The sequence below is a fragment of the Etheostoma cragini genome, chromosome 2, assembly GCF_013103735.1.
Source record: "Etheostoma cragini isolate CJK2018 chromosome 2, CSU_Ecrag_1.0, whole genome shotgun sequence".
Taxonomy (NCBI): Eukaryota; Metazoa; Chordata; class Actinopteri; order Perciformes; family Percidae; genus Etheostoma; species Etheostoma cragini.
In genome coordinates, this window is record NC_048408.1 from 23,888,096 (window position 1) to 23,899,633 (window position 11,538).

The 11,538-nt window shown below is 44.4% G+C and overlaps 1 protein-coding gene across 1 annotated transcript in view; it reads left to right on the top strand.

The window, feature by feature from the left end:
• LOC117937418 (B-cell lymphoma/leukemia 11A-like) overlaps positions 1-11,538 on the top strand; it is a 34,116-nt gene that overhangs the window by 4,328 nt on the left and 18,250 nt on the right. The gene's annotated exons all lie outside the window — the stretch shown is intronic.

The window sequence follows — 11,538 nt, forward strand, 5'->3', positions numbered from 1 at the left end:
GTCTAGGCATATTTAATTTGAAGCCAATTCAGGGCTAAAGGCATAGAGTAGTTCTTAATAATGTGTACTACTGTACTGCAATAGTCAACCCTGCAGCTTTGCAGACGGAATTGTAAAGGGACTACTGTTAGCTAGTCAACCCACTGTCATACAGAATGACCACGGTTCATTAGTGTGCAGTTCGTTAAACCTCTGACACACACAAACAATCACACACACACATACGCACGCATACGCACGCATGCATGCATGCACACACCCGGACGGACCGACAATTGTACACACGTCTTCACACACACATCCAACATGCCTCTTGGCCTTGTCAGCTGTTCGAACATGCTTTTCTTTGCTCATTTAGATCATCATGCAGTGGAGTTCACATGATATCATAAGGTCACTAGCATTGTGAGCAGAGTTTTATTTATAGGCCTTATGTCTCTTGGCATTGTGCAACCCTCAGGCTTCGCTTGATGCTGTAATGAACAGATTAATTTGGTTTGTCCGGGGAGTGAGGACTTGCCCAGTTGTGACACCTGATTGTGTTATAACCCTTTTATAACCTTTCCTTGTGTAAAAACCTGAGCGGAAGAAAACACGAGTGTGTCAGGTCAAGATTACAGATAAGGAAACAGAAAAAAAACCTGCTGCAACAGATTTCAGATAAAACAGATGATGTAGCCACTGTGCAGCATAGACCACACATCAGTTGCATATGCATAAAAGCTAGTCACCCCCCCACACCTCTGTTTTTTGTATCCAAAATTGATGGATACAGAATGGCAGTGCCAGCACGCCACCCCATGCCCCATATGCTAGCTGCCATGTTCTCTCACCATGCTCAGTTAGACACGGACGCTGAGATGAGGCATCTCAATACAAACTGTCCCTACACGCTGTATCGCTCCCAGACTGGCTATGTGTCCAGTGTATCCAAAGGGAGTGTAATATCTGTTATACCCTTAAGGATTTACTGTACCCCTGTGCACTGCATACACTCAAGTGACTGCGACCCTCGGAAATGTCATTTGATGCAGATGGATTTCAGTATGGACAGTAGTGTACAGAGGCAAGGGCCTGGCTAAGGTTTAGGAAAGAAGCTGCTGCTGGACTGAAAGAGCTGACACCCACAGGGGTTGAACTTCAAGGGGCGGGGGGAGTGGGGGGCAGTTGTCTGAATATACCAAGAGCTGGAGATAAGGCCGTGCTTCTCGGTCTCCTGCTTTGGGACAGCTGAGGCTGTCTGGGAGTCTTATGGCTGCAGCTGGGGCTGGGGTCTGTGTCTGGAGCTCTGGGCCGTTAGGACAGGGCAGAGCAGCCTGCGTGCCATCATTTGCATGATAAACAATTTAAGATATGCATCGGGACACCGTTGCTTGTCTCCAGATTATGGATGGCCCAGAAAAAGAGCAGATGACGGTTTCTCACACAAACTATGTGACTAAAACTGGATTTATGTCACAGGATATAATTACTATTAAGCAGGCATACTGGTAAATAGTTTGTGTTTACATTCACATTCATTGTTCTACGGATTAAATTGTTATCAGTTCAATAAATTATTCTTTAGTCTTCCTACATTGAGGAAAGGAGCAAGACACTTTTCATTGTTATGATGTAGGATGCACTACTGTATGGCTTTAACATGTCCTATAAACCATAATAAGTATTTTTACAAAATTGTTTCTCTTCACTACATTTTATGAGTTAGGTTCCACATTCTTGTGCTCGTATTGCTACATTACCACTGCCTGTATTTATCCGTCGCATCATTAGCACCTCTTCAATTCTCACCAGTGTAGCCATGTGTGTTAATGAGGCCATTGTAGCTGCTCAAATTGACCACTATCTCACACTTCTGCCTTTTACCAGTGCACTGCCTCTATTGTAACCTGGACTCTGAATCAATACTGAGTTAATTATGGCAGCCACCTTTCCCGTTTCTTCCCTCTATGAGGAGGAAAACATTCAAACGACAGAGTGGTATTTCTAGAAACACCTTTCTGTGGCTGTAGTGTGTCTTCATGCAGCAGCTTGTCTATCCTGTTTGTCCCTGTGTGTTGTGGAGACAAAGGTATTTAGCAGGCTCCGTATTGGCACTGTGCCACTTTTCTCAAAAACCACCAGCCCCCCACTCCCTCATAAGAACACTTTTATACACCCTGGCTATCTGTCAGGCAGAACTGGGGGGCTGGGCAGTGCAGGAAGAGTGTGTGTGTGTGAGTGGTGGGGGGCGAGAGGCTTCTTGGTAGCGATTTCTTTTTCCAGTGTGTATGTGCATGCATATGGGTTGCTTTGCGAGTCCACATGCAGTGTGTGCCTTTGTTTCGGTGATCACTTTAATTGATACTGAAAAGGCACAGATGCATGCGATTATAATTATTGGACACCAGCTAATATTATCAACATAAGCACCCCATTGTCTGTAAAAAAAAAAAACTGACTGTAATTTGATCCTACAGTTGCTCTGGGCTCTGATCAAATCGGTCCTATTTTTGGCTGTGGGCTCTGCTAAGTTTTAATGAAGGTGAACAGGAATGGTTTTTAGGGTGAATTGTTCATAGATTTTCAGTTTTGTATTCCGAAACCAAGCACTAAACACCCACAAATGTTATCGGTGTAGTCTTTGTTGTTGGATTGAGTGTTAGTCGCTCTGGCTGCATTCAAGTGCTGAAGTCTAGTGGATGTTCACATCTCGAGTGTGGATGCGGGGTTAAACTAATGTATGTGCACATGTGTGCACGTGTGTGTGTATTAGTGTGGTTTTGAACACTTAAACTGTTTATAGCTTTCTGTGTGTGTGTGTGTGTGTGTGGGAGAGGGAGAGAGAGAGAGAGAGAGAGAGAGAGAGAGTGTGTGTCAGGCTGTTTGTTAAAGCTTTACTACTACTGGGCGTGCAGGCTGAACATGAAAGGGTCTTTGACTTGGCAAGCCTTGCCTGAGGACACCCCTCTGTGGACCATGCCAGGCCAGACTTGGCACAGAGCACTGAGCCTGAGGGACGGGCTGGGCCTAAATGTGTGTGTGTGTGTGTTTGTTAGAGAGAGAGAGAGAGGTAGAGGTAGAGTAGGTGTTTCTGTGTGTTAAAGCAATGTTTTGTGGGTTTAGGAAGCAGGACTTATGGTAAGGTAGTTGCTATGTGTGTGACTGACAGTAGGAGTGTTTGTGTGTACTTAAGTTTAGGTATGTGTGTGTGTGTGTGTTTTTGTGTGCTGTCCTCAGGGTTCCTGGCTTGGGCTTCCCATGTCTCTGTTTGTCTTCTAACAACCCTGGTACCACAGCCTCAGGCCATTCAGGTGGAGGCTAGTTCAAGTATAAATACACAAACACAGACACACACACAAAAATGCAGACAAAATGAGGCTTGCAAAAATGCATGCACCCACCCACAAATGTACACAGACACACACTTATCTGCCCCTTACAGATGCACACACACTGACACATGTACAGAGTAAACCCCCCCTGTGAACCTGTGTTTTGTCTGTAACAAATGTGTTGTGGCAGAGGCCCCACGATGTGTTGTGAGTTGATGAGATCTGTCAGAAACATATGATACTTATTTCAGCCCCCTCCTTTCCGTTTTCCCTCTCTTTATCTCTTTTTCTCCCTCTCTCTCACTCATACTCTCTCTCCACACATTGCTCCAGTAGTCTGTCTCGAGGGACTGGAAACTTGATGTTTTGGCTACATTAGCTCGTCTGCACCTCCAAAAGGCTTCCAGCCTCCACTCTAGAGCTCATTCTTACTCTTGCAGATTTGGCTAAACAGCAAGCCAGAAGACACACACACAAATACACTCACAAATACACACAGACACACACACACACACACACACACACACACACACACACACACACACACACACACACACACATAGTTGCTGCCTTTCTGATTCCCTTACCTACTGTCAAACTAAGCAATACGACAGAAACAACCTTGTTTGTCAATGGCCGCATCACGTGGGATAAAAAAGCATCCTCCGAAATAAAGGTGTCCTGCCGCTGTCCTGTCAATAACGTGGCAGGTAGTCACATCACAGGGTCAGGGGTCTTCTGACAGCGTCAGGGCCTGTCACGCCAGCTGCCGGCTTCACCACCTGCAGGTTAATGACTTTATTTTTAGACAGAACAGAAACAGAGAAGAAAAAGTGTCTTTGAAACAGCTGTAACTCAGAAGTGGCAGATCACAGCAAAAAGGACAGAAGTAGTATTTGAGGAAATAGACAGGTTAGTTTGGGGTTAGAATGGGAACAGAGAGTCATTTTTTTATTTTTTTTCCTTTAAGTCCTTATATAGGTCACTAATTGAAACTAACCCAGATTTTATTACTTTGTGTCTTGGAGAGTCTGTATCGTATTATCACCTCCTGTATTCAGTATGTCAGCCTAACCTCTGCTGTAGCTATTGTGACTGTTGTGTTTAAAGCTGTGGTGCTGAAGGACCATTGCTTTGTCTTTCTCACACCCATGGTGATAATGCTGAGGCCATGGGAGAGCCACTGTGACGAAGGCGTCGTGTTATTCTGAACCCACTGATTATGGTCACTATCTGTCTCTATAATGTTTCTTCCTCTACTATCTATGATGTTTCTTCCTCTACTATCTGACCCACTGCAGGTCCCAGCACTGGGCTCAGCCTGTCACTATGTGCATGTATGGGTGTGTGCGAGTCTATTTGTACCTTTTGTATGTGGCTGGGTGGTCGCCTACAGCTGTGTCTTGCCATTCTTATCTCAACCAGAGAGATACAGGACAGAGAGGGCCCCTGTGTTTGACTTTAGACTTGTGAAAATTTACACCTCTCTGTATGTGTGTGCAAAAGTTTCAGAGTACTTTAGCATGTCCATGTGCATGCGAAGCATGTCTCCCGCTTCACATTTTTTCATTTTCATGTATACTAATAGCCTGCTGTATTCCTGGGGGTAAAAGCTCTTTGCCGCTTAATAGCTCAACTTAAATATACTTTTGATTCAAATCCCAAATCTTTAAAATTATGATCTGAAGAATTGGGCCTCATTCATTTTTTAACAGCGTGTTAATTTAGGTATTGGAATCACTTTGGCCTATACGGCAATATTGGTGTACTGTAATTTGCTTTGCACAAAATAATGCAGGCACGACTTGGCACACCAATGAAATTGACACACACCTTCATCACTTATGCACAGATGCATGGACACACACACACACACACACACACACACACACACACACACACACACACACACACACATTAACAGACACAGACACACACACACACACACACACACACACACACACACACACACATACACACACACACACACACACATACTCACACCTCCACTCCATCTATCCCCCACACCAAACTGACCCCCAACCCTCAACGCACACAGACACACACATATGCACACATTCATAAATGCACACTCCTGTCCCAGGCACCCTTTACTTTGCAGGCTGAATCTCACTGATAACATGCTGGTGCCCTCATTTAAATTTGAAGCGCTTCTTTAATCTTCAAAGGCCTGATTGCTTTATGAATATGCATGGACTGAGCTGACTCTCAGTTCATTACCTTGTTGTAAATTCTAATGACCATTAGGAGCCCGCGCGGTAATTGCCAATTGTTTTGCATTTTTGATTAGCCCATTACCGGAGCGCATTCTCAACATGTCTGCCCTGCCTGCCTGCCAGGCCACAGCAAGAAGCAGAGAGAGGGAGAGAGGAAGAGGAGAGGAAAAGGGAGAGCGTGTGAGGAACGGGAGTGTTAGTGGTAGAGAAACACTTAAGGCAGTGTAAATTTGGATGCTTGGCTCAAAAATGTTAGTTTTGTTTAGGGAAAAAAGCAGGTGAGCTTGAGGGGGGTTGAAAGACAATGCATAAAATGTAGAACTGGATGTTCCCTAAACAGGCTCCGTCCAGATTGTTTCTGCAGAGCTTGAGTGCAAGAGCGTGTACCTGGCTTCATTTATGTCAGCAAGTGTATTGTTGACTGTGTGCACTGATGTCTGCCTGACTGTGTGTACATGTCCAAGTTTGCGTGCAGCTGGGTGAGTTGGCCAGGGTTGGTCGTGTGCTGGGAGCGGCGGGGAGGTTCTGGTAGTGCATTCCCAATGCACGCCGTGCCTGGGACTTATGAAAGATTGATGGCTCCTAGCAGAATGGCATCGCCCCGCTACAACTTGATAACATCTAATGGATAATTTAGCACTCTAAAACCGGCAGGCCGTTCCCCCTCTCTAGCATGCATGTAGAGGACAGAAGCGGCCGGGCTTTTGGGGCTGCTGTGTGTTTAGGAGAGAGCTACATGAGGACAAGCAGGAAGAAGAGGAAGTGAAAATGGGATAGACCATGTGTGTGAAGGCCTGGGTTGAGCTTTTGATGTCACAATTGCTAGGCAGGAAACTCTCTGGTCTCTACATGCACCTTAACTTGTAAATATTCCTTAAATAGTCATCATTTGGGTGGGAAAAGGAGCCGGAGATGTTTCTTTATTTAAGAGTTCGCCTGCTCAGGACCTAGCGTGATTTCTGGAAGTCTTCCAGCCTAGGTCAAATGGAAACAAGCCAAAAATGTAATTAATTTAATGTAAATAATGAATGTCAAACGCTGCAATAGTCTTAGCCTCCACAGGAACCATGGCATCGCACTGAAGAACATGTTTTCTCCACATGCTGTGTAATGTAGCTGTAATATGTTATTCATTTTCATTTATGCTATCTAATCTGCCCTCACAGATATAAAGTGGGCAGACAGACTATTAGTAATACTTCTCAGTAAAACTAAGTTCAAACAACACCGTCTCTAAAACATTTCAATCTTCATTTATTGTAATTAGTGTTTTTATTGAAACACATTCTTTTTAGCTGGGTGTGCATGACAAATTGGCAAGTTACTACTATATTAGTTCAAAACTCTATCATTTTGTCAGCCTATGTGACAATTCACCATTCTCTTCTTCTAGTGGCATCCTTATTTTCCTTCTGGCTGCTGGTTCAACATTGCTGCCACGCATAATGAGCACAAAATAATGCATGGAAAACTGCATCGCTTGGGAGAAGACCTGCCACAGAATATTTACATACGACAGATCTGTGCTTGAATGCTGAAGAAGGCTACCTAGATAATTAAACCCATAAATGTTGGAGGATCCATGTGTAAAAGGGGCTTCTCTTTTGCTAGTGTTTGTCTCTCTGTCTCTTACTCTCTCTGTCTCTCTCTCTCTTGTGTACCATTCATAATCTCCATAGTGTTTACACACAGCTCCTAGGCCTACTGTCAGTCTCCTATTCGCAGACTATTAAGCTGTTGACAGTTTGGTTAATCGTCCCGCAGTTTGACTTCAGGGGAATCGGAGAGGGGTCAGCGGAGTCCGTCTCGAGGTGTAGAGAAAGAGTGGCCCACACGCGCGAGCTGTTCCTCGCTCCGTGGCGTGCCTTCTTGTCATGAGTTTGTCTCGTTTTAACAGGAGAAAGGGGGGTACATTAGCCAAGGAGGGGGGATCTGTCTTTGCTCTGGTCTTGGAGGGGCCAGAAGGGGCCACAAACACAATGGAGAAATTGCCCACCTTGGGCATCAGCTAGAGCAAGTAGCTAGTCAGGGTTAGCAGGCTTGCTGGCTGGTCTATGTCCAGCCTGTGTATGTTCACACTAACACATACAGATTGAGAGAGAGACAGCAGCAGCAGAGCCTGCTATGGCCAAAGGATTCTCAGGCAGACAGGATGATAGATGGCTTTGTTAAAGGGTCCCAGGGTGTCCCCTGAACTTGAAGCACTCTGTTTATCTTGAATAGGAGAAGCCCAGAGTGAGGAGAAGGAGGAGGAGGAGGAGGAGGAGGAAGAGGAGAGCGAGAAAGGGAATGATATAGCTTTCAGGGTAAGGGAGAGAAAGGGAGTGGAGAAGAAGGGAGAGGGATTGGGAGAGTGAGGGTCTGTATCTGGGCAGGCCTGGCTGGGGGGTTGGGGAGGTTAAGGGGGGGTCGTGAGCAGGCATGGCTGCTGGAGAGACAGAGAGGAGGGAAAGAGGGGGGATGGGGCAGCTCCCCTAGTAGCTGTCCATTAACAGATGAACTTGGCAATGGTCCAGGCCTCAAAGGTCTTGGGAGACAGGCACACACACACACACACACACACACACACACACACACACACATACACGCACACACACACACACACACACACACACGCACATTAATATGCATATACAGACACACACACGCACATGTACATACAGACACACACGGATGCAATCTTCCTTGGTACCTGCTGACTGTGGATGGCATGCCACCATGGTTCTTTTTTGTCCAGAGACGACAGAGGACACGTCTCTGGTTCACCTATGTCAAAACCAGTTCAGACCGGTTAGACAGCCAGGCCGAAGGAGGCAGACGGACAGAACTCATTGCCCAGCCCTTCTAGCTCTCTCTTTCTCTCTCACTCTTTCTTTCTCTTCAGTCGGCCTCCTCTATTTTCCAGGCTTTAGAGGTGGAAACAGAGAGAACCTCTAACCTGAGGGCACAGGACAATACAGAGGAGAGAAAAAAGAAGCGAAGGAGCGTGGGAACAAAGTGAGAGATGAACGGATCTGTTCGTAAACAGGGTGGGAAGAGGACGACTCGCGAAAAGCGTTTGGTTGTTGTTTCTCTCGTCTTGATGGGGCAACATGAGCTTCACTCTTCCGCTGCTATTGTGTACTGAAACATTACAAACATGAGAGTGGTAAAAACTGGGGGGAGAGAATTTGATATAGACAATGTACATAATGGTCTGTTGTGCCGTGTGGCCGAGAACCATTTTATGTGTGTCAGCTTTACACTAATAAATATGCCCATGGATACATGTATCATATACGTTCACATGTGGCAGTGATGGAAATCTTGTCTGTGAATGTGTTTGGGTCTGTGTACACCATAAAATATGGACGCGGATCCTCTCCTAATTACGACTCAGATGTGTCCCTTGAGTTTTGAGAGCATGCTGTTCATCATTCCTCTTCGAATGCTTTGAGCTCACGCACAAACCGTGCCTCGAGATGGCAGATCAGAAAACTCTGTCACATCATGAACATCTAAGGAATTGAAGGAACTGAGCTATTACCTCTGCAGGATTGTGGAAATTTGCAATTTGAGTCCTCGTTCAGGCTACAGCTATCATTTGTCTATCGTCTTGATTAAAGTGTGGCGTTTGTGTGAAAGGTTTTGTGCGAGAATATGATGAGGTTTGTGTAAGAAAAGAAGTGGATTAGGTGTCGGCTTTCCAGCCAGCATCGCAGGTGTCTTTCTCTCACTCTCTTTTTCTGTCTTTTTCTCCCTTGCTTTGTCTTTTTCAGTCCTCGCTCAGGGCCTTGTGGTCTTAGATTATGACAAATAGACACTAGACAAAAGCCATACAGAAGTCGATTCATCTCATATCAAATATCTTTATATTATTAATTACCAATGCTTCTTTGAGGTTTGGAATACATATATGAATGGATGTGTATGCGTTGAAAAAAGCTTCAAATATCAAAAGTTGGCATTGAATGCTTGGTCACATTTCTAGGCTTGTCCATTCTGATCATCTGATTATTCTTTGATCAGATATTTCCTGATCTTCATCAGACAACCTAAAAGGGTTTTCATTTGTATGCATTGAGCATCAATTGTGTTAAATATTTTTATTTCTCAAACTAAGTTATTACAAAGAAAGCATTGTTTTTGTATTCTACCAAAACTCTTTTGAACAAAACCCGGCCCAAGAAAGCTGCCAAAATGAAATAATCAGCTGATACCCGGTGCATCATGGTTTATGTCTTTGAGGGCCTCCTACCCACATGTGATTTTGAATCAAAGGACAGTTGTGGTGCATCTTGTGTCGTCTTGAATGAGTTTTTATGTATAAATTCTTCACATACATGCTGCAGGGCAAACCTGGATAATGTATGTTTGCGTGTCTGTGTGTTCATGTTTTATGTTTCTCTGTGTAAATGCGTTCAATCCCATTTGCATGTATTTCACACATGCTCACATTAATTTGTTATTTATAAAGAAGGTTCTTCTTTTCATCTTCCCTTTTCCTATGTTCTTTTCTTCCAGCCCTCTAGCTCTTGCTCTATTTCTCAGAATCACGTTTTTCTTTTCCAAAACTCTTTCTTGGCTATTTTGGTGCAGAAGCAAACTAAATATCTTGCTTCTGTGTCTGTATGAGGGTGTGTGTGTGTGTGTGTGTGATGATGGCTGTTTTTTATAATGCCCCCCTGCAAATTTGCATATGTATATGTGCAGATTGTATGAGAAGAGCTCTCACACTTGGAGCAGTTGGATGGGGAGGGCGATGGGGGCTGATGCAAGGGTTGTGTGTGTGTGTGTTAAAAGGGGGTCGTGTTGGCGCTTTCACCCCCCCCCCCAGACAAAGCCGGCCACTACTCCCAGATGGTAGTCTACTCTCTTCGGCCATGTGTCTGGTGTGTATGTGTATGTGTGTGTGTGTTTATGGACAGAGACGGATACAAAGACGGAGAGAGTGAGTGAGAAATTTGCAAGCGAGACTTTGTGTGCATGAGGTGCAGACAGAGGATGCTGAGGGTGGGACACAGAGTGTGTGTGTATGCACATGGGCGTTTATGTGAGACGCAATGGACTTACACAGCTCCATGTAGCATCCTTTGCATGATGTGACTAAAAGCAACCCTGTGCGGTCTGCTATGTTGTCTGTGCCTTGTTCAAAACGCATTAGTATACATAATGCAAGACAGAGGGACAAAAGATAGACAGAGATAGATAGAAAACGATAAGTTGTGAACTGAGAAATGGACAGACAGACTCACAAAAAGAAAGGGAGGTAGGAGAAGAACAAAAGTAAGGACTGATGATTCTTTGTCTTAGTGGTGATGACCTAGAGAAGAACGCCAGGCTAATGAGGTCAGAATTAAAGAGCAGATGTCAGGATTGTGTTTACATCAGCTGTCTGCTGGACAGTAAGACAATGCATGAGATGATTGTTGTTTATTGTAGAGAGTATCTCATGATGACGTGGGTTTGATTGATTTTCAATTTTTTTTAAATTTCAGATCCTATTTGGAGAACAAGAAAAAAGAAGCACTAATGATGACCTGTTATGACATATTTAAAAGTATAGCACACAATATATTTTTGTCTTTTACAATGATAATATTAGTATGAGTGTCTTTCCAATGTCAAATAAAAGGTCTTCGGCTGGGGAAACAGCTCTAAGAGCTCAGGCCTAAGGGCTCTTCCTAAAATGTAGACTCTAAGTCCTATTGTCCCCCCTTTTTTAACTGCAGGCCTGCAGACCTGTTAAAAAAGGGTCAGTCGATTGCTTGGATGGACTCCAGCCTCTCTGAGCTTGATATTTGTTTTCATTCTATCCCCAAACATGAACATGGCTCTCACAGCCAGACACACAGACTGACAGGAAGTTATCCTCTCTGATGTCTTTCTCTTGCATCTGGTTCCTTGGTGGACATCTAGGCAGATGTTTTGGGTTTGAAGATGTGTGTATATGCATTAGTATGGAGTCATTTGAACCCTTATGGTATGTTAATTGTTCAATGTTCATT